Genomic DNA, 26180 nt, shown 5'->3' with positions numbered 1-26180 from the left:
AAGTAACGTTTTCCCTTTCAATATTCTCTCCTTGACCTCCCACGGATAATCAAAAAAAATATTCTTAGCAAAGGTAACCATGTCTTCATCCCCAATGTTGCAGCTGTGCAGCGAAACAAATTGACGAGAAAAAATATTAAAATATTGAATGAACTTAGCGAATGCAATTTCTTTTCGGCGATAGTTATTTTTGACCGAGCAAGAATGAATATAGGATGAACTGCTGCTGTTAGTGGAAAAAATAATGCATTATTGATATAAAATAATTTTTTTCGTCATTTCGTCCACCAATTTTTTTTGTCATGCGAAATAGTTATTTTGCACCACTGTACTCTTACCCTGCGAAGTTATCGTAGCTTGCTGCTCTCTTTAAATTTGAGGCGAGCAGTTGAAGGTTCGAGAGTATATGACTCTGTCTCGGATTGGTCTGAAGGTGGCATTCCTCAAGGGAGTCTCACAGTTAACTGGGTGGAGAACTGACTGTGCCGTGGGAGGTGTGGCGTCCAATCTCCCCAGAGCTAATCATATCCAGCTGCATTCATTCGTGACGACTCCGTCACTCTCTGTACACTCCCCATGTACCGGTAATCTGAAAGACCCATGACCGTAAAATCCGAGTGTCATACTTATTTATCTTTCATCTTTATTAAATAGTTGTGTATAAAATACTGCTTCATCAATCAATCATTATAAAATCAAATACACCAATGGATGAAGTTCGCCATGAAAAATATTTTATTTTGCCGGGATTCGAACCCGGATCTCCCGATTGCCGGTTAGGTGTGTTAGCTAGTTACACCACCAAGCCATTTTCACAGAGCGAATTTCGGGATGGGTTTCACCGAACAAGATGTGGACGTAACAAGTCCACACTGTGCCACTCTGGCCACATGTGCCACAGTGTGGACTTGTGACGTCAACATCTTGTTCGGTAAAACCCATCCCGAAGGTGGCCTTGATAAAATGGCTTGGTGGTGTAACGGGCTAACATACCTGACCGGTAATCGGGAGATCCGAGTTCGAATCCCGGCAAAGTAAAATATTTTTCGTGGCGAACTTCATTCTTGTGTGTATTTAACTTTGCACCCGTACGCGTGACGGCGCATAAAGTCACTTGTTTCTGCAGTGCATCATAAAATCAATTTTAGGCCACATAACACATGGTTATTTCAATGATTGTACGAGGTATTAATTTATCATTCCCTTGCAGTTAATTCAAGTTTCGCTTTAATGCATTATAACATAACGCCGGGACGATTATTTTTCCCGCTTGTAGGTATTACCATGAACTCTGCTCGTACATTAAAAATATGCACGCACTCTGTCAGACGTAAACTACCGGATGTATAATATATTCGAAAGCATGCATTCGTTCCATGCGAGTACAAATTTACTCGTCTCACGAGGTGCAACTACGGGTGAGTATTTTTTATATGGGCTTCGTGGACCCCTGCCACGCACCTGCGATGGCGAGTGTTGAGAGCGGCAGGAAGTGAATTCGCGGATTAAAGACGAAGTGGTCCGCTCGCATTGAATGCGAAAATGAAATGAAGTCCGCCGACGGAAGATATAGCTCAGTACGAACATTACAAAAGAGGATCCTCAAGAAGGCCTCTAAATATGTCCCAACCACCGCGTATTTAAATGGGTTTGCAAAAGTCGCTACTCGCGTCGATGACGGACAAATTAATCCGAGTTTCACGGGGAAATAAGATATAATAAGAGGTGTTGACCGAAATTTATACACATGATGATATGAATCAAATTCATAACTTTTCAATGGTATTCCTCGCATTTACTTACATTATAATTCAAGATATTGGAAAAAAAAGTGGTCGCATTGCACTCATCGCCGCGCCGCGGACATTTTTGAGAACTGATTAAAATGCGACCGAAGGGGCAAGAGAAGTGAGCCTTCAATGGGTGGCTCTACCTTACTACGCACATATGTTCATGTACACTGCAGTAGATAAATAAACCTTTATGAACTGAACTGACATCGGCATCATCAGCCTTGAGGATGTTGGGAAAGTCTCCCAACGAAACGTCGGCCTACACCATGCAGACTCTGACCCGGTTGGAAACCCGAGAAGATTTCATGCATGTACTATGTAGATATGTTCATGTACACTGCAGTAGAAAAATAAACCTTTATGAACTGAACTGACATCGGCATCATCAGCCCTGAGGATGCTGGGAAAGTCTCCCAACGAAACGTCGGCCTACACCTTGCAGACCCTGACCCGATTGGAAACCAGAGAATCTTTCATACATGGGAACTTAAAATCATATTAGTTGGGTGAAAATTTTTGTTTCCTCAAGTAAAATGTGATTTCAAAAATGGGTTTCGTGAATTGAATATGACTCGGCGCCTTCCAAAGTTTCACGCCATTTCTCCCCATTATTCCAATACGAACAAACCCCACGCTATTTTCACTCAGCTCCGCGCTAAGTTTTTTTATGGACGCCACAATTGACGTAAGGGTACTGGAATATCACAATGAGTGCCCTTTACGAATGAGTTATCGCTAATATTTTCAATAAACCGGTCATGAGTCGAATACGGATATTGCTTGTATGTTCAATAAGTGACCGCCTGCGGCGAGCGAGTATCGGCTCAGTAAAGGCGCTCACTTCCAGAGAGCGGCTCATTTTCATCTTCTCATAGTTAATTAGAGCCGCTGGAGACTCGGAGGCTGCGCGCTAGGCTTAGATTGCTTGAACCATTGAGAATGGATATCTTTAAGAGCGACACAGAGAACATAATATTAGAGCCACATTATATTTCCAGGTCCGATAGAAGCGATAAATTAAGAGAGATGTTTAGCCGAACGGATAGATATGGGAATTCGTTTTTCCCCCGAGCCATAAAGGACTTTAATAAACGCTAGTCCCAACCTCGTTAGAAAATTTCATGTTTTTAGCTGTAAACGGCTGGTGTCCTAACTCCCCCTGCCACACGCCTTTTAGGCGGCTTGTGGGGTATTATGTAGATCTAGATGTAGAATTAAATCGAAAAATAATTTCTTAGAAGCACTGCACGGAACAAGTGGCTTGATGTTTATAACGTCGGTGACAATCCTTGGTGTACATAATTTAGCACCCGTGCGCATGACTGCGTACTAAGTCACTAGTTTCATGCAGTGCTTTTTTTTCGTTCGTGCGAAATTTTGTCGTTGCCGAAAAGCGATTAAGTAGGGTTTATATCCCCAACAGTGGCTTACAATAAATAATTACGACTTCCATCACATGTTACATAGTATAGACACAGACTGAATTCAGCACCTTGCTCGGTTAAACACATCCTGAAGTTCGCTCTGAGAAGATGGCTTGGTTAACTATTTTGCTAATACGTCTGACCGCTAATTGGGAGGTCCGGGTTCGCATCCCGGTTAATCAGAATATTGTTTTCGCTACAACCTTCATCCTTGGTGTATATAATGATTGATTTATTGAATCATTCATTTGAAGATCCAACTGCTCTCCGAGTAATTTGCAATTTGCATTCAGAAATAAATAATCTACTCCCACGATCGCCAATGGATGCCATGCAGAGTGACGTGAGGTAATTTCTTCTTGCATAGAGGTATAGTAGGTTGAAATATTTCAAATTAGGTCCCGGAGATTATTAACGTTGGGTTGATGAAGCAGGCAAAGGGGTGATGGGTGTGGGCTGCTAGAAGCCTCCTAGAATAGTGGCATTCGGTGTTAGAATGGAATAGGATACCTATTGGAATGAGGTACCTACAGTTATGTAGCAGTAGAATCTTCGCTACTCTAAAGGCTTGGAAACGGCCTCCATGAAGGAGGAGGAAGAGATAGATACCTATATGTGTGGATGAGGACATCCAAAATTGGAGCAAATGGATTCGTTTATCGCTCAAAAGGACGGAAACAGGTTGGTGTAATTGAATTCCGCGACACGGATTGAAGTAGGGTCGGCTGTAGGAGTAGGGAGTGCTCTTGAAGCGCGAGAAACAATCGCTATCGCCTTGGAAACCGAGCACTCTCTCGTCAAAGGAACCGAACCTTTCGAGGGTATGCTTGGTCCACTTTGGTATGCTAAACATGAAAACTTCTTAAGGCCTCCCAATTACTTAATACTCAAATTTGTACTTTCTTATTTTTGCGGAAGTTAAGATTGATTGTCTCTCGCTTCGCTCACCGAGATGCTAATGTGGTAAATACATTTATTCCTTTAGCTGGTGTGTTTTCCCTCCGACGTTTTATTTTTTTGGATGTATGGACTTCACTCGCTAAATTTGTGGACTGCCTTTGAAATAACTTCACCTAAAGCTCAAAATTCGCGTCGATTAGGAAGCGAATGATATTCTCATTTAAAATTAGGATCTGATGCTGAGTAATTTTCGAAATAGTTTGAATTTTAAGAAGTGCAATGTATGTTTCTTGGCCGCTAAGCTGCCGATAAATAGCACGAGGAAACTAGCACATTAGTAAGGCCAGAGTTCGGGAAGCGAGCGCGTGTCTGATTGGTGGCTTGGATGAATTCTGCTTGCATGGTGTGGAATAATCCCGTGCCACTCTCCCTGATGGTGGCTTGCACGATTCCTCGTAGATGTAGACGAAGGCCTAGATAACCGATCGAGGACAAAAAAATAGGTGAAGAAGTCTATTACATCAAATGCTCAGCAATGAATGGTGCGAGAAGAAAGCAGTAGAATATTCTAGAGAAAATACTAGATAAAAATATCAAAGAGAGCATCCATAAAAATGATTTTTATCTTTTTACCGTTAGAAAAAAATCGCAGAGTAAGGAATAATTTTATCATAAATTATATGGAAAAAATTCTTCCCTTTGGCCATAATTAATGAGCATTGACAACCACAGGGACGTAATAGCTTTAAAAATTGATGTTGTCTCACTAACGAGGATTCATAGAGATCAAACTGATCAACAGAGAGACTGAAAAGTGCTGAAATGGAATAATGACCGTTGAATAAAAACGGAATTACTTTATCGGTCACATCAAAGGATGGCGGTAAGTATAGTAATAAAAATCGCTGAAATAGAAGTAACTGGAAAGGAAATCACCTTATGAGATGCATGCAGTGCATATTTGCGCCCTGCAGTACCTAATAGCCCACGGACAAACAAGTTGTATCACGGTAACATTCAAGTTGCGATCCTCAATTGTTTTTATCAACGTTTCTATTACTTTTTTTAGAAATACGTTGCTTCTCGAAGCAACATTATATGCCCACGGACATTTTTTACAAGGGCAATGATCGTGTAATTCAGGCGAGGTGGATGTTAAGGGTTCTAGGTTTGCTCAGATTTCTCTCGATGGCAGTTCTCTGCACCACTCCCTCATAGGGTTCCCTCCCCCCTTCCCTCACTATGAAGTGTATTATCGGGAATCCAAAGGACTCTGGGTTTGGTCATATTAATCACGTATTTACTTGCATCTCAGTCTTGCGGAAGGTCAAATACCATTTGATTCACGGTTAATTATCCAGTTAAAAAAGTTACTTCTGCTGTATAAATCTGTTTAACCCATATTAATAATATATAAAACTAAAATTACTTATATGTACTCATAAACTTGGCATTTTCCCTATCAGGTGCTTAATTCCTGATAGTAAAAATGCAATTCAACATTGGGCGATTTTCGATACAAAGTGGTATTTTTTTGATTTTATGGATCTGAATGCTCTTCTGACCCTCTTTTCCTCGTGTGGCCCACCCATTATCATCCGCCCAGGTCTAAACCTCCCTCCCCTGGCAGCATCCTCCACCTCGCCTCTATCTCCCTATGGTAGCCAGGCGGTCGTCATGGAAACCGGGTTCCTCTCCTCGCTTTAACGAGCTGGCTGCAATGCATTTCTGTACCTACGGAGCCGTTGTCATGGGCAACAGGTCCCCGAGAATATTGAATATTCCGTGCCCGGAAAAGCTGCTCCTCTTTGCATAGCTAGCACGTGCATCGTGCATTAGGTGATTTTACTCGTATCAAAAGCTATCGTTTGCCTACAAATCGTATTTGGAACCGTAAATCGACCTTTTGTAAATATTTTCCGATTTTACGTTTCCTTTTGCATATGTATGCTTTGTAGAGCGTTGAATCACCTCCGTTTAGCATTCAAGCATTTAAGCTTATTCGGTATCGTATTATCCACAGCCTTTTGCAATATATTTCAAAAACTTGTTCAATGGATTGCTCAAGGTTGATAGTGCCGTTTTTGAAATCAGTGAATGAGTTTGGAAATTACTGCCCTAGCCCTTCAAAATTCGCCTTATGGAATGAGTAAACCCTTCTTCTCGACGCAGTCTTTCTATGTTTCTACTCCGTGCACTGCCCTGTACGCAACAGCACCTGTCAACGCCACAGTTTTGATGATGCTCTCGGAAATAGTCGTTGCTAAGAGGTCTAGTATGCTGTTATCCCTGGTAGTTGTATCTAGTTGCTGAGTAATGGAATTGGAAAACAGTGTGAAAGGCAAAGTTTCTCACAGCTTCTTGTCTTTACCTTCATTAAAAAAATGTTTCTAATCAATCAATGGAACGTGGAAATCACCGCCAATTATGGCATCTCCAATACGTCTCGTGAAGATAATTAGCATGCAATCTGGTTTAACACATGTTGTGGCGTCTATCAGTCGTCAAAAATAAAAATAAAATCGTTTTTTAACGGCTTCTGTACTAAAAAAATGGAAGCGCATCAGAAACCATTTCAGAAGCACAAATATTAAGATACACAGAATGACAGTAGCCTAACTATAAAAAAACGAAGTTGACAAAGAAAATAACTCTCTGGCGTTAAATTGGCGCCACGCGACTAACGAAGAGTTAATTGATCTGCTATCTGTAATGAAAGATGATTTTTTCTTAATGTTTATTTCTTGGAAATATTAACTTATTGTTAATCCTAATATATGAGATCATTGATACGCAATACGTTGTTTTTTGACATTATGCACATGTGATATGGCGAAAGCAGTTGATTTTTTTCATTCGATTTCCTAGCGAGATGTCGTTGGTATGACTACATTCAGGATAAATTGCGTAGCTTCTCTTTCTTGTTATATTTCAATGCTTCAATTATCGTCTTTGAGATATTTTGAAACGTGGTGAACGAGTTATTACCATGATGTTCACCTCTCTTCGTCACGGTTTTCGTATTGGAATTCTGCTGCAGCCGTGTTCATCTGACCTTATTCGAGGTGCCTATGCTTGGTGGAGCAGGGTTGAACTTTTTGCCCAGCCGTTGTCATGGGCAACAGGTTACGAGAATTTCGAATGCCAGGAATTGCAGCTTACCCCTGTTGTGAGCTGTTATTCGCATTTCTTTATCGGATTTTCCAGCAACTCAAAATTGCTCGTGTAGTTTTGCCCGGGGGAGATGAAATCCTATGACAATGAGGCCTCCGAAATTGCCCAACCATTCAGGACAGAATTGTGATTCAGGCAGTTTGGAATTTCATGAATACCAAAGGCGCGTTAGAATTTAAAAACTTAGTTTACAGATTTATTTATTCTTTTCAAATCGAAGATTTTTTATCCTGAATGGGTTCAAAATGCCTCGACCGAAAAAAGTAGTCCAAGATCGTTCGTAATAATCTCAGCTTCGCCATTCGCCGAACATAATTTCCTCAAAAATGAGATGAAAGATTTCGATATATATATAAAGATATGAATTTTTTACGGCGAATCATGAAGTCAAAGAAAGAATTACGTTAGCGCTTGCTAAATTATCTCATATGTCATACCTTCGTACGAAATTATGTTATTTTGTTCACGACCGAGACCATTGATAGGCTGTTCGGTGTAAATAATTCTGCTCGCTAAATTCTTCGAAAGTAATCTCTTCTGATCGAATTTGAATTGGAAATTTTTTTAAAACTGTTAATTTAAGCATTTAAAATTTATCCATTTAAAAAATGATTAGTAGTGAATTTCTGGAAGAAGAATAACTCCCCACAATATAACTATATAATTCGGGACTCCCAATTGAAGACAGTTGAAAATGTTTTCAATTGCTAATTTAAGCATTTAAAATTTATCCAATTTTGGAGTATAACGTATCAAGCAATGTCAAAATGCACGCGACAAGTCTAAAGTTGGATCTGGGAGTGTATAATATTATTTTCATGGCAAAAGGATACCAAAATTTTCCGAACATAGCGCACCAAATTGTATGCTTATCAATAGTTTTGGGTTTAAATATAGTTTTTCTTCCGACACCCTCAAACAAAATCGTGAACCTGTAAAAATGAAAATGCTTGGTGACCCTGGAAAGGAACTTGTCCCCCTTTCCAGAATGGGTGAAATGCACATGACTATGGTTACGGGATAAGCTCTATTCAAATTAACCTTCTGGTTGTGTTTCTTAGCAAGTGAGTTAGTTAAGAGGAAGTTTTTTAAGCAAAAGCTCTTAAAAATGAGGGTACTTTCAGCAGGTATACATAAATATTTCCTACTTCTATCGTGGAACTGAAAAATGTTACACGACAACTCAAGCATGAAAACCAATCTACCTCCATCGTTCCCTTAAATATGTAAAAGGATATGCAAAGAATTGGTCATTTAAGATAATATTGCGAGAGCTCTTTGATTGAGAGATTTTGTGTTTCATGCCTTATTTGCACCGTTATATCTCATCAAATCTCCAACGGAGAAAATAGACGCATGTCTTCTAACTTCGATTTTCCGCTATCCTCGTGAATTCCTTCCATATCTTTGGGAGGTTCCCCCGCCCCCAATATTTATGCGCCAATAACGAGTGAGTCTGTCTGAATGCCGGAGGTTCTTCCTTTCTCATTGAATATTCGATTTCTATGCGAGGTAACACCACTTCACCATGGTGTATTCGCGGAGCCTGTCTGCTCGTGGGCTCAGAATGAAATCAACGCGGGTGACATGGATGGACCCATGGGGATTCCCTGGGGGACTCTCGACCCCTTCAACAGGAAAAAAAAGGGTTCTGGTTATTTCGCGATCGCCGGAGATGTGTGCGAGTGTTGCGTGGGATTTGTTGCGGGGGACGATATTTGATCGGAAAGCATCTTGGGGCTGGGAGGAGGCATCGGAACTACCTTAAGGCTTACATATACATTGCGTGAAGTACCTAGTCCTGATTGCTGAAATCAATAGAGTACAGCGCAGGGCGGACAAATGAGTCGTGATGAGTTGTTAATATAAAAAGTTGTGCTTTTCCTATATGTTAGTATCATATATGTTATTACAGAAAGGTCTTTGTCTGTCATTCCGTATATGCTCCGTTAATACTGCACCTACAGTGATAAATGAAATATCATTTTGAACGAAAATGAAAAGGAGACTTCGTTGATTTCCACTGATTTATTTCGTCCGTACGACATGTTTCGAACCCTAGAGGTCATTATCAAGTAACTTGTAAGTTTAAGTACTTGATAATGACCTCCATGGTTCGAAGCATGTCGTACGAACGAAATAAATCAGTGGAAATCAACGAAGGCTTCTTTTCATTTTCGAGTATTAACTTCCACATAGTTGAGCCTAATACAATTGAATGAATCATTTTGAACGTTGAATCACCAGCCTATTGCGAAATATACAATCTTAAATTTCACTCTTTATCCATTAAATTGACTTTCGACTCTTCCATGAAGTTTTGATTTTTCCACGACGATTACTCGCGCTAGGAATGTTTACTCCATACATTTTTTTAATTCTTAACTTCAAAAAAAAATGGTTAAAAGACTCATCTAAACCATGAATAAATCAAAGAAACGTAACACAAGCAGGCAAAAATATTTTTCTTTATCTAAGAAATATGAAGAATTTTAAATGCTCTCTAAAAGAGGCATGGTGTGTAAGGAACAAAAAAGATAGCGTTTGTTACGAATACACGAAAATATCTTGTTGAATGTATTCAAGAATTGGCAAGAAAGCAATAGAGTATTTGCACCTCTTTGGTGAGGCCTGTTAAAAATATCAGTTTGGTTTAATTAAGCAAAATTCCAATTCCTACAGTCGTACGACCATGAGTGAATTTGTTATTAACAAATAAACATTCCAAAATCAATGTTGCGCTTAAAACACTCCGCCGCCATGTCAGACGGCTTTTGACGTCAATCCCCATACTCAACTGACTGCAGTTCCTCCGATTACCTGCGATTGATGGAAACCTTGTTTATTGTTGTTTACGAACACTAAGGGGAATCTGACGGAATAAACCACCTTTCCTACTATAAATTAGTGGTATATTTCGTACAATAATTCTTTAAGTTCGTAGCCATGAGCGAAGATAAATTAATGGCTTGTAGGACAAAATTCCGGAATGAATATTGTTTTGTTCCGATACGTGGGAGCACCCGTGTTTCTACACCGAACAAGATTTTTGTGGATGTTCCCGATAAGCCTCGCGAAGTTTCAACTTCCTATCTCAAAAAAATCGATTTTGAGGTTTTGGCCAGCTTTTTTCGATTCTAGCCCACTGTGCAGCGTTTCCAATATGTATAGTAATGATAGTAATAACGTTTCGATTAATAGAATTATTGTCTAACTCGCTGGGACGACTCATTACATGTTTTTCATTTCCATTGAACTAACCTTGATCACTCTGATCAATTGGTGATCACTCTGACTATGGAATTCTATCATCGGACTTAAACAACGTTCATTTGTGGAGCCAAGATTGGGAACTCGAACTTAATCTGAGCTAATGCATGACGGTATATTTATTGTAGAATTCGTCCCCCTATAACCATGTTTATGCAGTGTAAAGGCAACCGACGAAAAGAAATACCTGTGAGTTAGGATAACCTTGAACCTCTCGTTGGGAACACATATAAGGAATATTTGCGGAATAGCCCTGCAGAAATTAGGATTCGTCAAGCGTATTGTGGGAACATTTTTGGATGAGAAAGTTAAAGAAAGGTGCGATTTCACACTCGTCCGACCGCACCTTGAATATGCTGGGAGCGTATGGGATCCGGTGCGGAAAGAGTTATTCCGTGAACTAAACAAAATACAAAGGAAGGCTTCGCGGTTCGTCAAAAACCGCTACGGACAGCGTTACCCAGATGTTAAGCGAATTAGGCCGGGAGCCGCTGGAGACTCGGAGGCTGCGCGCTAGGCTTAGATTGCTTGAAAATTGAGAATGAATATCTTTAACAGCGACACGGAGAACATAATATTAGAGCCACACTATATTTCCAGGTTCGATAGAAGTGATAAATTAAGAGAGATGTTTTGCCGAACGGATAGATATGGGAATTCGTTTTTTCCCCGAACCATAAAGGACTTTAATAAACGCTAGTCCCAACTTCGTTAGAGCACTTAATTTTTATGTGTATATGGTGGTGTCCTTACACCCCCTGCCAAACGCCTTTTAGGCTGCTTGCGGGGTTTAATGTAGATGTAGATGAACCTTTCATAGAATTACTATAGAAATTACTAAGTGTTGGAAAGTTTTGCCTGGAATGAATTTGTACTTACATTTTGTTATTATGTGTATGTTTTGTTTTGTTGTATGCATTTTTATGACCTTGTGGCGTGTATTCGGTGATCATCTTGCATGCTGGGGATGGATCACCCTCCCCCAATTACCCCGTGGGCGGCTTGCAGGGTATCATGGAGATGGAGATGTATTCTGTGAAGTAGGACTGATAGTTGAAATCAATATAGTACCTACTGCGCAGGAAGGACGTATCCGTGATGAATTGTTTCGATGAAAAGTGCAGCGTGGGTCACATCTGGTCATTTTTTTATTATACTACCAGATGTATCCCTTAATGCATGTTTCTAAATTTTCCTAGCATTTTCGACAACATGTTTTATATTTTCAAGCTTCATAACCCAATTGCCTTCATGATTAGTTGGCAAGTTATGCCTTAGCATGAATGTGGACGTAAAATTTGTATGCATGCGTAACATTTGTGGTGTGCATGTGGGAATCCTGCATGCTGGTGATTGGTCAAACACGCTAGAGGTGGCTCGCATTACTTCCTCCGTAGATATTTATGACGGGTGAATCCTAACAATTAAATTTCAATACATTTATTATTTTACCTGCTAAATTACTGGATTTAGCTAATATATCTCTCTCTACGTAATTAGCATGTTGTTTCTATATGCTATTTTCATCAGCTCCAACAGTAAATAAAACCGTGGCTTAGATAACAAGCCGTTTTAGCATATCATAATTAGGGCACCATTCGCGGATTCGTTTAACTAGGTTACCAATGATCATAAATGAAAAATGTTCACACTCGAAGTAGTGGAAACGTTTTAGCTTTACAATTAATTTTAAAGACCCCAACTCTTATAATTATTAGCGGCTTGTGTCTCAACACTTTCTGTCATCCACCTATTGACACAGCCTGCGAGTCGTTTTCCGAAACGTCAGCAGGAAGTGACGCCAATTCCCTGCTGCATGTTCCGAGAATAATTCCTAAAAGCTACAAATAGGTTTGAAGTAAGAATTAACACATGATGAAATGTATGCATCCCCCAACTAAATAACCAGTGTTGGAGGGGCCATCATGGTGAAGAAATTCGTCGAAGAACAGGTAAATGGGAAATAGGGCAAGGAAAGGCCACGAATGAGTTACATGCGACAGCTTATATAGGAAAATAGATCGGTAGATAATAATTTACTCCACTAAATTAGTACAAATAATTCAAGGGTAGAGAAAAATTGCAGCCCTGGATAGCTGATGAAACGAGTGGGAGAAATGAGGTACTTTTCCCTCGTTAGACCCCATTTAGAATACTCTTCTAGTGCTTGGGACCCTCATGAAAAAGGCTTTATAACAGAGTTAAAACGCGTGCACAGAAGAGCTGCCAGGTATGTGAAAGGTCGTTAAGATAGTCTTGTTAGTGTAATTGATCCCTTAGATAAACTCGGATGGGAATCTCTGTCAGACCGTAGATTGATAAAAATTGACTAAATCTTTTAGATAAATTCAAGAGCAGTGTATTTTCTAACGAAGTTAACCATATCTTGCGGACGCCAACATACTACGGAAGGTCACATCATATAAATAAAATGAGAGAGATAGACTATAGAACAGACAGATTGAGAATGTCTTTTTTTCCACGATCAATAAGAGATAATAACGGCAGCGATAGAACTCATAAATATATTAGATGACTTGTAGTGTAGCCTACTAACCTATGTAAAACTTAATGCATGTTTCTGAATTTTATTATTATTTCTAGCATCAAATGTTAGTGTGCGTGACGGTTTTTGGGCCGTGAGGTATGCATGTGGGAGTCCAAACGCATGCTGCATGCCGGTGATAGATCACCCCCTGCCAAACACCCTAGAGGTGGCTCGCAGGGTATTTTGTATATGTAGATGTAGCATTTTTATGACCGTGTGGGTTACATGTGGAGATCCTCCTGAATGCTGCATGCTGGTGAATTTGATGTATTCATTGTACCCGGTGTCGCACAGTGCTCCAGTCTCCCCTTCATGAAAACTTTCATCCCCCTTCTTAGTTCTCGGCTCATATCGACTTTGGCAGCCTGGCCAACGTAAACCTAAAAGACTCTCTCGGGGTAAAGAATGCCATAATTTTTAAAAATATCTCGAGGGTTTTTCGCTCAGAGGGTCGTTCCTACGGGAGTTGAGAGAGGGAAGATGGGATCCTTTTTGGTCCTCCTACCTGATTGGTTTTTTTCTTTCCCTCGAGTGTGCCACTCATCCCCTTCATTTTCCTCGTCCACCGTCGAGATGACGTCAGCAGGTTTACTTCATACCGTGTGCCTCTTCCCACCCGAAAATTCTGAAAAAGTTTTCCCTCGGCTAAACCCATGCTTCCCCCATCGGACTGGGAGATAGCAACGATGCACTAAATAGGAAAATCGATAAGAAATTAAATTGCGCTGAAATACTAGAAATAATGCAGGATGAAGAAAAAATTATCTCACGAAATTTTAACCCTTTAGAGCTGATGCCAGTGGAAGCTAAAATTACTGGTGATGGTAAGGTCGGAAACGCCACATTTTTATGCTACGGAAACTTTGAGCGAAGCACTCCGATTGGCCGCAAGTTTGCCCTGCTGCCGAATGATCTGGACAACTCATTACTTCGAATGCTTTGCTTGTATTTGCTCTTGTGGAGAGCGAAGGACAACTTTCAGAATTTGCGGATAATCAGAGAGCTAACCTCAAAGTTTCTGTAGTTTTATTATGGTGCATTTTTGACCAAAACATCATTAGTAATTTTGGTTCCTACTGACATCAGGGTTGCAATTTCGTGGCATATTTTTTTTCTCCACTCTGTACAAGATTAAAGCTTTTTCTGGCGAATAATACTTAGGGATTGTTCTAGAGTTCTGCATGAGGTTGTTGGATTCATTTCCGCCAGCGTTTCAGATAACAGATGACACCGTTTCAGATAAATTGCTTCCCTTTTTCAATCTGACACAATGAGTTGAAAATACTTTGGAGATGGGAAGCAAGTCGTTTTCCAAAACTCCGCGGGAAGAGAAGAGAATACCTTTTCAATTATACACCTTCAGGGAATACCTCATCAATTCACTAACTGTTCTGTTTTCAACTATCCGCTTTCATAAGAGGAACAAGGGATTAAATTACAGAACCCAAAGAGAATGAGCATTTTAATACAAAGTTTTGGAATTAATATAGCCGCTTTCTGCCTTAAAATGTTTGGTAAAATAACGATCCTTCTTGGTTCTGGAAGTCTGTTCAATACTGTGGCAGGGAATACATTTTATCCAATGCACTTATATTTTTATCTTGTCATAATTATTTTTCCATGTGACAGAAGGCGTGTTGAAATTAATTTCCACAATCTCTCTTTTCAGGTAATGAGGACATTAATCAGTTACGGCTTTCTTGATGCAAAGCAGTGTTATCCGAACCTGTGAGTATACTCTTACCCACTGATCTACTTAACTGTTTCTCTTTAAATGATCGTTTATTTCTTACGATTGATCATGCTGTCAAAATTAGTTTCGGTAGGTCTTCATCATCTCCTGGTTTGCCAAGCTTGAGGTTCAAAAGTGTCTTTCTCATGGTTGGAAGAAGCCACTATATTTCCAGCAAATACTTTTTCACTATATTTCCAAAATACCCTGCCAGCCGCCTCAATAGGCATGTGGGCCCCATTGTGGGGGACATTGTGGGGGGGTGTTAGGACACTAGCCATTGACAAATAAGAGTGTGGGTCTTCAAAGTTAATTGCGAAGTTAAAAGGTCTCTGCTAGTACGGGTGTAAATTTCTTTTGTTTATGACTAATGCTAAGTTATTGAATCGAATTTTTTAATGAATTTATAAAAACCTAAAAGGGCTTGTTATCACAGCCACGGTCTTATTTATTGTTGAGGCTGATAATAAAAGTATTGAGCAGCAGCAAATTAAGTTGTTAGGGTTCGCCCGTCAGATATATCTGCAAAAGGAGTCACATCAAATAAATTTAAAAATTAAACTGAGAATTTGAGACTGTATCAAATGATGGCCAACCTCGGGCCAAAAGCACTATAGCTCCACCTTTTCTCTTACTCTCTCTTTTTGTTGCGGGGAAATATAGAAATTAATACGGCGTCGGGGTTCAAGAGGAGTCAAGGATATAAATGAAGGAGCATGGACAGGACATATGAGTAGCGACTGAGATAATAGAACTTATGAAACTAATTATTGGATTAAAATTGAAATTTTTTGGCTTTTGAGAACCGATTAAAAAAGTACGTGAGGAAATTCGATAAGGGGAGCAGTTCCCTACTTTTCTTACCACTTTTTCACAAATTCACTTTATTATCTGTCTCTGCTTGCTTTTGTGCCCTTCCGGGAATAAAAATTTAAACTCAAATTTAATTTCTTCCTGATTACCTATCGCCTCAAAATTTCTACTACCGATCAAAACTAGCATAACTTATAACGATTTAATTTTTTCAACCACAGATGGGGCCCTGTTTCGTTGTGTATAGCTTGTCTAACTTCGGTCAAAATATTCCACGTTAAACTCTTCAAAGGATCGTGACTTTTGTTTGCCTATTATTCATTACAAGTTAACTTTATTCGTCCTACATTGTTTAGGCTTTGCTACTTCGCCCGTTTTATATACACAAGTTTTTGGTAGCCTTATAGGCCCCACTTCTATATAATAAATGGAGTAAATAATGATACAGTAGATGAAAAAAATAATCTAATGTCAACGTTTGTATTTGCTCTGAAAAGTAAAAGAAAAATGAAAATACATGAAAAAAATCTCAAAAGCCACACTTCCGTTCAGTGAATAAATGAGGAAAGAAACCACATAGGCATTGTTCACGGCCCCACGCTTAAATTGTAATGATAACATATCCTTATTAGTAATAGTAGCGGGCGTAATTTGGTGAAAACCCTACATCCTAGGGGTTGATGAAAATAAAAACTTTGCTTTTTCCGCATGGTGATTTATTTTGTCCTACCATGGTTTCGTTACTGCGTAACATTTTTTAAGTGAGTCGCACAGGAAAATTGAGTAGGCATATTCATAAAGTAAGGGCCGTTTGGCCACAGGAAAAAATAAACTCATATGAAAAAGATTTTATTGGCCCCTTTTGTTAGATACAAACCTTCTTCACTTCTCTGCATAAACACCGTTCACTTTTAAGCAATTTTCGTACCTCTGCTTCGGATTCTTTAACCCCTCTGCATAGAATCTCGTCGCCTTAGAGTTGAACCGATTGGCAACACTGTTGAGTTCCTCTTCCGTTTCGAAATGTTGTCCACCGAGCCACTTGGTGCAAGGTAAGGACTCTACGGTGGGTGGTCAAAGAGTCCCCAACGAAAATCTTGAATTTTCTTATTTAAGCTCGCCGCCTGAGAGGTGAACCAATTGGAATAAGCCACAGGCTCACACTACTGTCAAAACCAATAACCAAATCGTACATTACGTTTAAAATTGGATTCAATAAAGCAATATGTAACTTAATTGTCAATTTCCTGTAGATACTTGCTCTAGTTGCGTTGCTGGCGCACAAGGGCGTACCCAGGATCATAACTAGGGAGGGCAAGCCATGGTCAAGGGGGGGCAAGCCATGGTCTGGGGGGTGGAGAGCTAAGTTGTGACATTTAGCATGGAAAAGATGATTGAAACCAACATTCTAAGAAAATTATAACAGCGCTTTATTAGTTATTATTTATTTAGTTTATTGGTTTATTTAGTCATAATTATTTTTATGATATTATTTCCTTAAAAAGAGTTTTATTTTAGCTACTTATCTTATACTAATACATATCATTTTTCGTGTGTTTTAAGAAAATTTGTCGAATATTTTCGTTTCAATTCAGTAAGTACTGGTTTTGCTTATAGACTTTTGCGATTTTTGCTTCTGGGGGGGGGCAGCTGCCCCCCCCCCCTGCCCCTCACTAGGTACGCCCATGCTGGTGCACTTAATATATGTAATAGTAGCGGACGTGACTTGGTGGATATCATTGGTGGGAAAAATTGCATGTTTCTGAAACAAAAAACGTGGTTCGCATATTTTTCAGCATCTTAAATCAAAGATGAGTTTATATCACTCCGTGGCCATATGTAAAGGGCGTCCAAACCACGTTATTGGTTATCAACAAGTTGTCTTCTATCTTTGTACTTTGAGCGTGGGATCTTGGATCAAGGCAGGGGGTTAAATTTTCTTTTTTTTAGTTCGAATAGAAGCGTGGGTTTTAAATCAACTTTTTAAAATTTAATTCCCTTTGTGGTCATTTGAATGGATCACCATTCATCGTTTCCCCATTGACGCCAAACGGGTAATCAAATGGCGCCGTTCACTTTTTGATGCTTGGATATTTCCTTGTTCCTTCAATCTACTTATAATTGACGTTATGTGCACAGCTCATTATGTTTGATATTTTTAAAAACATTTATCCGCTGTTTGTATTGTATTTTTTACTTCCCTTTAATTTGGTTTTGTGACGCATTCATTTTTTTGTTGTGGATTCTGTATCATAATTAGCGTATGTTAATTAAAAGGTATTTTTTTGATTTCAAATCGTGAAATTCACTTTGAGATCATATCAGCAGCCCAAAACTCACATTTTCCTTTCTCCAAGCTGTAAATAAAGGTATTTTTTCCATTTGGTGACGCAGAAAACGTAAGAATGCTGTCATTATGCCAAAAGCTCATAAGGTCACTTTTGCTGGAAGACAGTAGGCGGAGAGTATGTATATTGTTTTGACAAAATTTCGAAAATTAGGACCTAAATTCAGTCGGAAAATATCAGCGATTTGAATAAGCAATCACAATAATGAAAGTAAAACCTAATTATGACCGGGGACAGATACGCCTCAATCTAGGAGGTTAGGGATGGAAACAAATAGATTATTTATTTGGGAAATGTACGATATATCAACGCTCTGTATTGCTCTTGGTCAAGTTGGAATTAAATTAAATTATTCTGGTGATATGCATTATGTGCCACGTTTTACAGTTGTGGTTTCTTTGTCGTTTTCCTTGTTGCATTACTTAGTCAACATCCGAATTCACTATTTCATTAACCGATGAATTGCAATTAGATTCGTATGTGGTGATTAGATCTCGGTAGTGAATATGAATAATGGAATTGGGGGAGTGTAACTTGCAATCCTACGTGATCGTTTACTACTACGCGACAGTACTCCATCGTTTTTCATTTTATTTGGGCGAGAGAAATATTTAAAAATTTGAACCCGATCAAATGAGCATCGAATTATGTCTCCCTAAGCGAATTATTCTCTCTAATCAAAATTGAATTAAAATTTAAGCCCTACCCCGGAACTTTAAGAGTGTAGTAATGAAAATTTAATTAGTTTCATGCAATCAGAGTTCAATCTATTGAGTAATTAACTCCTGTGAAATCATTCTAATTACTTCCTGAGTAAAAATTAATGGCAGGCATGGCTGTCCCCAGCATTTGGGATGACATTCAAAATGCCATATGTAGTGTTTAGTTTAATAATCATTGGTCTTTTTTTTTGGAACTTATGGAAAATAAAATTATTTATATTCGAAATATGTCGTTTCCCCATCTTTTTGTGACATTCTCTGTGTATGGCGAAATAACATATATCCTTTTTGTAAAATCCACTGCAAATTTATAAATTAACTCGCTGCTCATTTTGGCTCATGCTTTTGAAATACATTTTTGTGCTTTCTCAGCACTGTAAGTTAGTATACGAGAGAATATAATTGAAGAATGGTGATGGTAGAACTTATTCCTTTAGGACGACAGTACAGTTTTCAGTTGAAAAATGAGCTTGCTTCTAACTCCGATAGCGGGTAAGACCGAGAAAATTTCGTCCAAATTACTGAGGCGAATATTTTTCATCACCACTTCCCAACAATCCTAGATCTCCACTCAATATTCCTATCAGCCAATCTTTTCGCTCCAGCGCATTTCTCTCATTCACATCCTTCTTTACTTGTTCAAATTTTATTCAAGATCTTCCTTTTCCATTTTGGCCATCCACTCGTCTGCGATTGCCTTCATCAGCCCATCATGTCTATAAATATGGTCGATTATGTTTTACCGCCTTATCAAGGTTTTCAAGAGGCTTCCTTATATCCTGCCCTTTAACCCTAATACGAGCAAGGTTCGAGTCTCTTGGACTCATCGCATCACATTTTTGAGAATTTTATTATGTTATTGAAATGTCAGCATGTTGTAAATTTTTTACTTCTTCTAATTGTATATTTCCTACAAATTAGAGTAATTCAAGCTTGTTACGGATTTAAAGTAACTTAAAAAATATTTTTCCCCTAAATTGCCGGCCTCGGTGGCGGCGGGGTAACGTTCTCGCCTGCCAAGAAAGAGGTCGCGGGTTCGAGTCCCGCCTGGGTAGGTTTCCCCGGTCCAGGGCATGGTCGTTTGTGTACGTTTACTTGTTACATTTGTTGAACACCCCGGTGTAAAATGGCCAATAAGAGCTGTATCCGGTGGTTTGAGAATAAAATAAAAAATAAAATAAAAAAATAAAAAATTCCCACAAATCCGGGCAAGGTGAGTCTGTTTGCACGAAATGTAAAAAGTAATGTGCATTTTACAAATATTTGGTTTGAATTGTCAAAATAATGTAAAATTATCACCATGTACATGTAACAATATTATATAGTGAAAACAGAAAGAATTAATCAAAAGAGTCTACTGTACTCGCTTTTTGACTATGTGTGAAATTAATAAGTAATGTAAAACTTTTGTTAAACAAAAAATAATCAATTTTATGTAAAATGGTTTTATAGTGCACAATATGTACAAATATATGTGAAAAGTAATATTTTTCACTCTTTAATAGTTTAAATTAAAAGCATAAGTTAAAAGAGTTCATTTGACTCACCTTGCCCGATTACGTCAGAAAAATATGTTGCCCGTATTAGGGTTAATTAACTTTTTATGGAATGAATGGAGTTACACGCAGGTAATCTTAGTTCTCTTGGCGACTCTTTTTGGAGTATAGATTTGCAAGGAGTTAAGAAATTATTTTCTCGGCAATTTGAGCTTGACCAAAAAATTCTCTAGGCACTGTTTTACTGCCGAGTTTTTCATAGTCAGCAGTCGAAACTTCGGCTTTTTCGACCACCTCTAACCCGGTTGGAGACCCGAATGGGCATCATCCAATTCACTCACTCACCTTAAGTCGAGCATAGGATCTTAGTACAATTACAAGAGGAGATAAGTGATTTTCACTATATCAAGTGTCATTGAATGAAGTCCTGCTCATACACCGAGAAATAAACCAGAGTTAGCCATCGAAACGTTGATTTGTTGCCAAGATAAACCGTGTTGAAAGCCCGAGAGAGTTTCACACCACTTATTTACCGAGAAAACCTTAAGTCGTGCAAGGTATGATAGTACAATAACAAGAAAATGCATATTATTTACCCCCCCATTACACGTCATACACAAAGGACGGATTTATTCGCTGAGAATGACTGTAGAGGCAGTTGTTTAAACGTCGAATTACTTTCCAATAAACTCGTGTTGATAGCTTGAAAGAGTTTCGTCCCATTTACACTCCGCACACGTATGGAATCATACTTAAATTGAACGGCGGCGTCTTACTGGGGTTTCCTATCGTGTTCGTTGTTTATAGTTACAACAGTTTCGACCTGAAGACACCTATCGGAGCGTGTGAGAAATAGCGAACACGGCTTGAAAACTCAGAATGTGCTGCTATTCATTATGAAGCAACGCGGAAGCCTTTGCACCAACTTCATTCTACAATTATAGGTCAAGGCAAATCATTCATCACGTCGTGTGTCATAGATCTAAGACGTCCTTATTTCCTATGGAAGAAGCCAGAGTCAGCTGCCGAAACGTCGGCCTGTTGTCAACTGAAACCATGCTGAAAACCCGAGAGAGTTTCGTCCAACTCACTCATCGGTCATGTATGGAATTCTTCCGCAGTTTTAGGTCAAGGTAAATGACATTCACCCCATCGTATGTCATAGACCGAAGACGGACTCATTCTTTGAGAATGACTCTAGAGCCATCTGCCGAAACGTCGGCTTGTTGCCAACTCAAACTATGTTGAAAGGTAGAGAGGTTTTTGCCCAATCCTCTCGGCGGATGTGCATGGAATCATGCTAAAATTATAGGTCAAGGCAAACGATGTTCATGCCATGGACGTCACGCAGCGACAAAGTACACCAGAGATTCTTTGCTCGTGACCCGAGTATTTTGGAAGGGAAGAATGGGAAGCAGCCGGTTGAGTGTGGTGAGAGGGTCAGTCTGGAAGGGGGGGACTTTTGTGTCGTGGCTCGAGTGAGGCCGAAGTGGTCCGAGGTCGAGGCAAAGAGTCGAGATTGAGGAGAGGAAGCTGGCTGGTCGACTGAGGAGAGTCTGGGGGAGGGAGGGACAAGAGAAATTGGCCTCTCTGTGTCCGGCGTAAACTTGCGCAAAGGGGTCATTGAAGGGATGGACCGAGAATTCCAAGGGGAGAGCATGTCAACCTTGTTTGCCTCGTGCTGCAATGGATGTCAGAGAAGAAGATGGCGCTGACGTAGGGAACATTTATTTAATTGAATTATTGAAAAGAATCTAATCGAGTCGTATAGGTATCTAATTTTTTATGAAAAATGCCAATCGTATATAGGTGGGAAGTAATCGTGTTATTTACATTGAGCATTGCGATACTAAATTCAATAACTCATTAAAAACTGTCTGGTATTTCATTTTAAAGTTTATTGGTTTGATAACTATTACTTATACCACCCCTTTCTTTTTTTAATAAAGCGACCCGGGTTACGATGAATAATCGCTACCATGCGATTTTCTTGAACGAATAAATTTATCTTCGTTCGTTACGTAACCAAGGATACAGTAATAAGATAAATAGATAATAATTTACACCCGAAGATGAGGAGTTTTCATCGAAACCTGGGTCACTTTATAAAAAAAAGAGAAATCAAAAGAAATCGCTATCAAACCAAAAAACTTAATTGAGATACTTCTTTCAATATCAATGGGAATAATATTGAGATTAATAAAAGAAAAATTAGATGTTCCATCAGCCCTAGAGCACTAGAATATAACCAGAATGATCTTTTTCATGTAAGTGATCAAAAATACTTTATACAAACACCCCTTAATTCTCCTGTGTCTCAAATTTACTTAATGCCAGTATTTTATTGTAGGTTAAACTTCTATACTTTGAGGTACGATTGAATATGAAAAATATGGTTTACTTACCCTAACGATTTATAGATGATAACCCTAGTAATTTCCGTAATTTCCCGCAATATTTGCTTGATGATATCTAAAGAAATAAAGCTTAGTATGCGAGTAATATGCCTCCATTTCATCGGTTTTTTTCCTCTTGATATCCCCCGCTGAGGTCTATAAATCTCTAGACTCGATCGACCCTTATAGGCTCTCTCGATTGGGCTTTATTAGGGGAGACTGCGAGGGAGATGGATGAAGAAGGCCTTTCAAGCGATCAGAGGGAGAAGTTTATAAAGGAGGGATTATTTGCTCTCTTGCCCACGTTTTCAATCTCCCTCCTGCCTCCTCGCGCGAGGCCATGGAATCTCTACCTCTTGATATCGTTCTCCAGACTCCTCATGTACGTGTATATCGAGAGACCATGCGTCTGCTATAATATGTGCGTAGTAATTATCATAGTACCTCAGTATCTCGTCAGTCAGTACATCGGTAGCAATGAACAAGGATTCACAAGACCTCGGTAACTCAGTGCTGCCCTCGTGAGCCGAAGTTTATAAAATCTAAATTTAAATTACAGGTTGAAAAACATTGCATTACACTGCAAATAAATTCACTTACCTTTCTTAAAAATCACCTTCAGTGTGTGGAAGCTTGTTCCCCAATCCATTTTCCTCTCAGTGCTTTGAAATGATCATATTATTCTTCTCTTGATGCTTTTTGCGGCTTCGACCGTGTCAGCAGCCCCGACCACTGTCAAGTGGTAGCTTTACGAACTACTCACAACCTGGTTAACAACGCGCGTTTACGCAATGTTTAAGGGCTACCGCAGTTTGGACTTCGATAAATCCGTGGCCATGTGAACGGAATATTATTCTTCACAATAGGCTTAGGGAAAAGCAGTTATGCGGCGTCGCTTTTGTTTCTTTGAATGCATACTGACGCCTTGTAACTACGGTGAATTTCTATTGTTGATAAATCGGAAAAAAGGAAAAGTGATTAGAAAAATCGAAGAAAAAATTACATAATTCCTTTTTCCGTACAATGATAGGAATTATCACTTATGTGTTAAGTGTAAGTTACGTAAAAATGAAAAGGAAAATTATCTGCACCGAATTCAATGTTTTTTTTAACCGGAGTCCATTACATCACGTTGCATTGAAGAATAATTTATTTCCCGTTTGCTACTCATTTCATGCTTTCTCCTCGATGCCGAAATATAGAGTGAAGAGCTAGTATTACAATGAAGCTCTTCCGAGTCCAGAAAACATGCGGTCCAAGCATGAGACTCTAGCAGTTGGATCGTTGTACCCAGGGCAGGCCTCGCGCAAACAGTCGAAAGACGAATTCAGAGCTTCACATAAGTTCAGAGCGCTAACAAATGAGTTTAAGTCAACGATAATGAGATACAAGCCAGCGATAACTATCGTTTCTCGCTAAAGTTCTTTCTTAATGCGAATATAGATGACAGAAGAAATATACACTAAACATATCGAAACATGATAAAAACATCGATTTACAGCACCTTCATACATCGATTTTGGAAATTGAATGTGTTTTTAGCAAAATTTTATTGGTTAAATTCATAAAATAAACTGCTTTTAATAATTTTATAATTCAACATTTTTAAATGAGACATTGAATGAATCCATATCTTCATTATTTCCGGACATATGACGTCTAATGCGTAGACGCTTTCGTAAAATTGAAATTTTAAAATACAGGTACCTGTATTTCAATATCTTGGGAACCTTTGCATGCCTTAGGAAAATATTTTTTAGCACAATAAAGTGACGATGGTTTGCAGAATATGGTCGAAATCGGTGAGTCAAGGGGCAATCTTGTGCTTGAATTCGAGTGAAATGACCCATATATTATTACTTCCATTGAGACTGCTGTATCATAATAACGAGTACTATATTTTCAGGTCCAACTGAAGTGATAAATTAAGAGATATATTGCCGAACGGATAGATATGGGAATTAGTTTTGCTCAGAACCGGAAAGAATTTTAATAAATGGTAGTCGTAATTTTGTTTAAGTATTCACTTCTTATATTCAACGGGTGGTGTCATAACATCCGCTGCCACACGCCTTTTTCGGAGGGTTGCGGGCTTGTACGTGCATGTATTTTCGGCTTTCTGCTCTTCCTTCACTCTGGCTCCGAGAGTGTGTCTGGCGGTCTGACCCTCCTCATATCAATCGCTTCTCATATCGATTCGGGATAAGAGAACGGAGATTCGGAGTGGCCGCGTGTTTATATATCCCCGTCTTCTCCAATGCAAAGTGCCACTTTGGTTCATTATCGGGAGAAATATAAAAATTGATTCGCATTACGCGTTATTCCGATATCCTCGACCGTTTGAGAGGATTGAGACGTTACTTTAAAAAGGATAATGCGGTCGAAATCTTGAATATATCCAGACGATTTCCATTCATACTCATTCCATGTCATATTTATCATTGTGAGTGGTTGTTACATGATAATTTTTTATCTCATTGAATATAATGTATCGTGCGGCATAAATTTTTGAAATGTTCCTCACTTAGTAAAAATGTTTACTCTGGGTCTCTAAGATGTTAACTTATTTCCATCTTCGTTGAACATTTTAATGCTTTTCAACCTCTTTTGAATAGGAATTATTACTGATCCCTTACTTTTTCCGCTTGTATCGCCGCAAAATGCCGGGAATGTTTTTTACTGTACGTTTAATATATATCATTCAAGGCTTGCTTTCCTACCACTAAAAAAAGCTGAAACATTGGTTGCATAAAGTATTAGTCGAAAGTAACTTCCAGAAACTGAGGAAATTCAAGTACCGCAGCGTGGGTTATAAGCGATAATGACCTTAAGGATTTTTGCGATAAAATTTTCTTGAGGTTTAATTTTTGTTAATTTTACCATTCTATTTTACCAATTACCATTAATATAATAAATATTAATTAACCCATTTTTAAAAACTCTCTTAATCCCTCAATAATGAACAACAGTCCGTGAACAATTTTTGTCTTTTCAATTCGTTGCCTCTATTTGGTATAAATTGTGCGATTTTGGGGGCAAAATGGTGCTGTTTTTTTATTTACCTCATTTCAGAACTTAAATTCATAAATTCGTCTGCATTTTCATTTATTAAAATGAACCATAGTGGCCAGGCTTATGTGCACATGTGCACATGTAAATATTTTAGACGATATTTATGCTGGTTGGCTATGATGACGAAATTTCATTAATCGAGCTGTATTAAATTTACTTTAATGTCACCCTGCGTTGAATGCTAACTTGAACCACCTGCTGTTTTTATCAATTTACTGATTAGGATTTTTCTAGGATTTTTATGCTGAGAGTCATCCGATGATGAAAACTCTTCTCAATCATGGGATAATTCCATTAATCTTGACCTCCTTAAGTTGGCCAGCTTTCTCAATATCTCGTTCTGTCTGCTCTCACTCAGACCCTAAGGATCGTGTTCACTTGCGGTTCAATGAATCCATTTCTAGACTTCACGAGATCAATTTTGACCCCATAATGGTTTATTTTCTCGCTCCCAGATCAACATCCTAAAACTTTGCCCGGACGCCTAGAATC

The sequence above is a fragment of the Ischnura elegans genome, chromosome 9 (genome assembly GCF_921293095.1).
Source record: "Ischnura elegans chromosome 9, ioIscEleg1.1, whole genome shotgun sequence".
In the NCBI taxonomy this organism is placed as follows: domain Eukaryota; kingdom Metazoa; phylum Arthropoda; class Insecta; order Odonata; family Coenagrionidae; genus Ischnura; species Ischnura elegans.
This window is presented reverse-complemented; position numbering follows the sequence as displayed.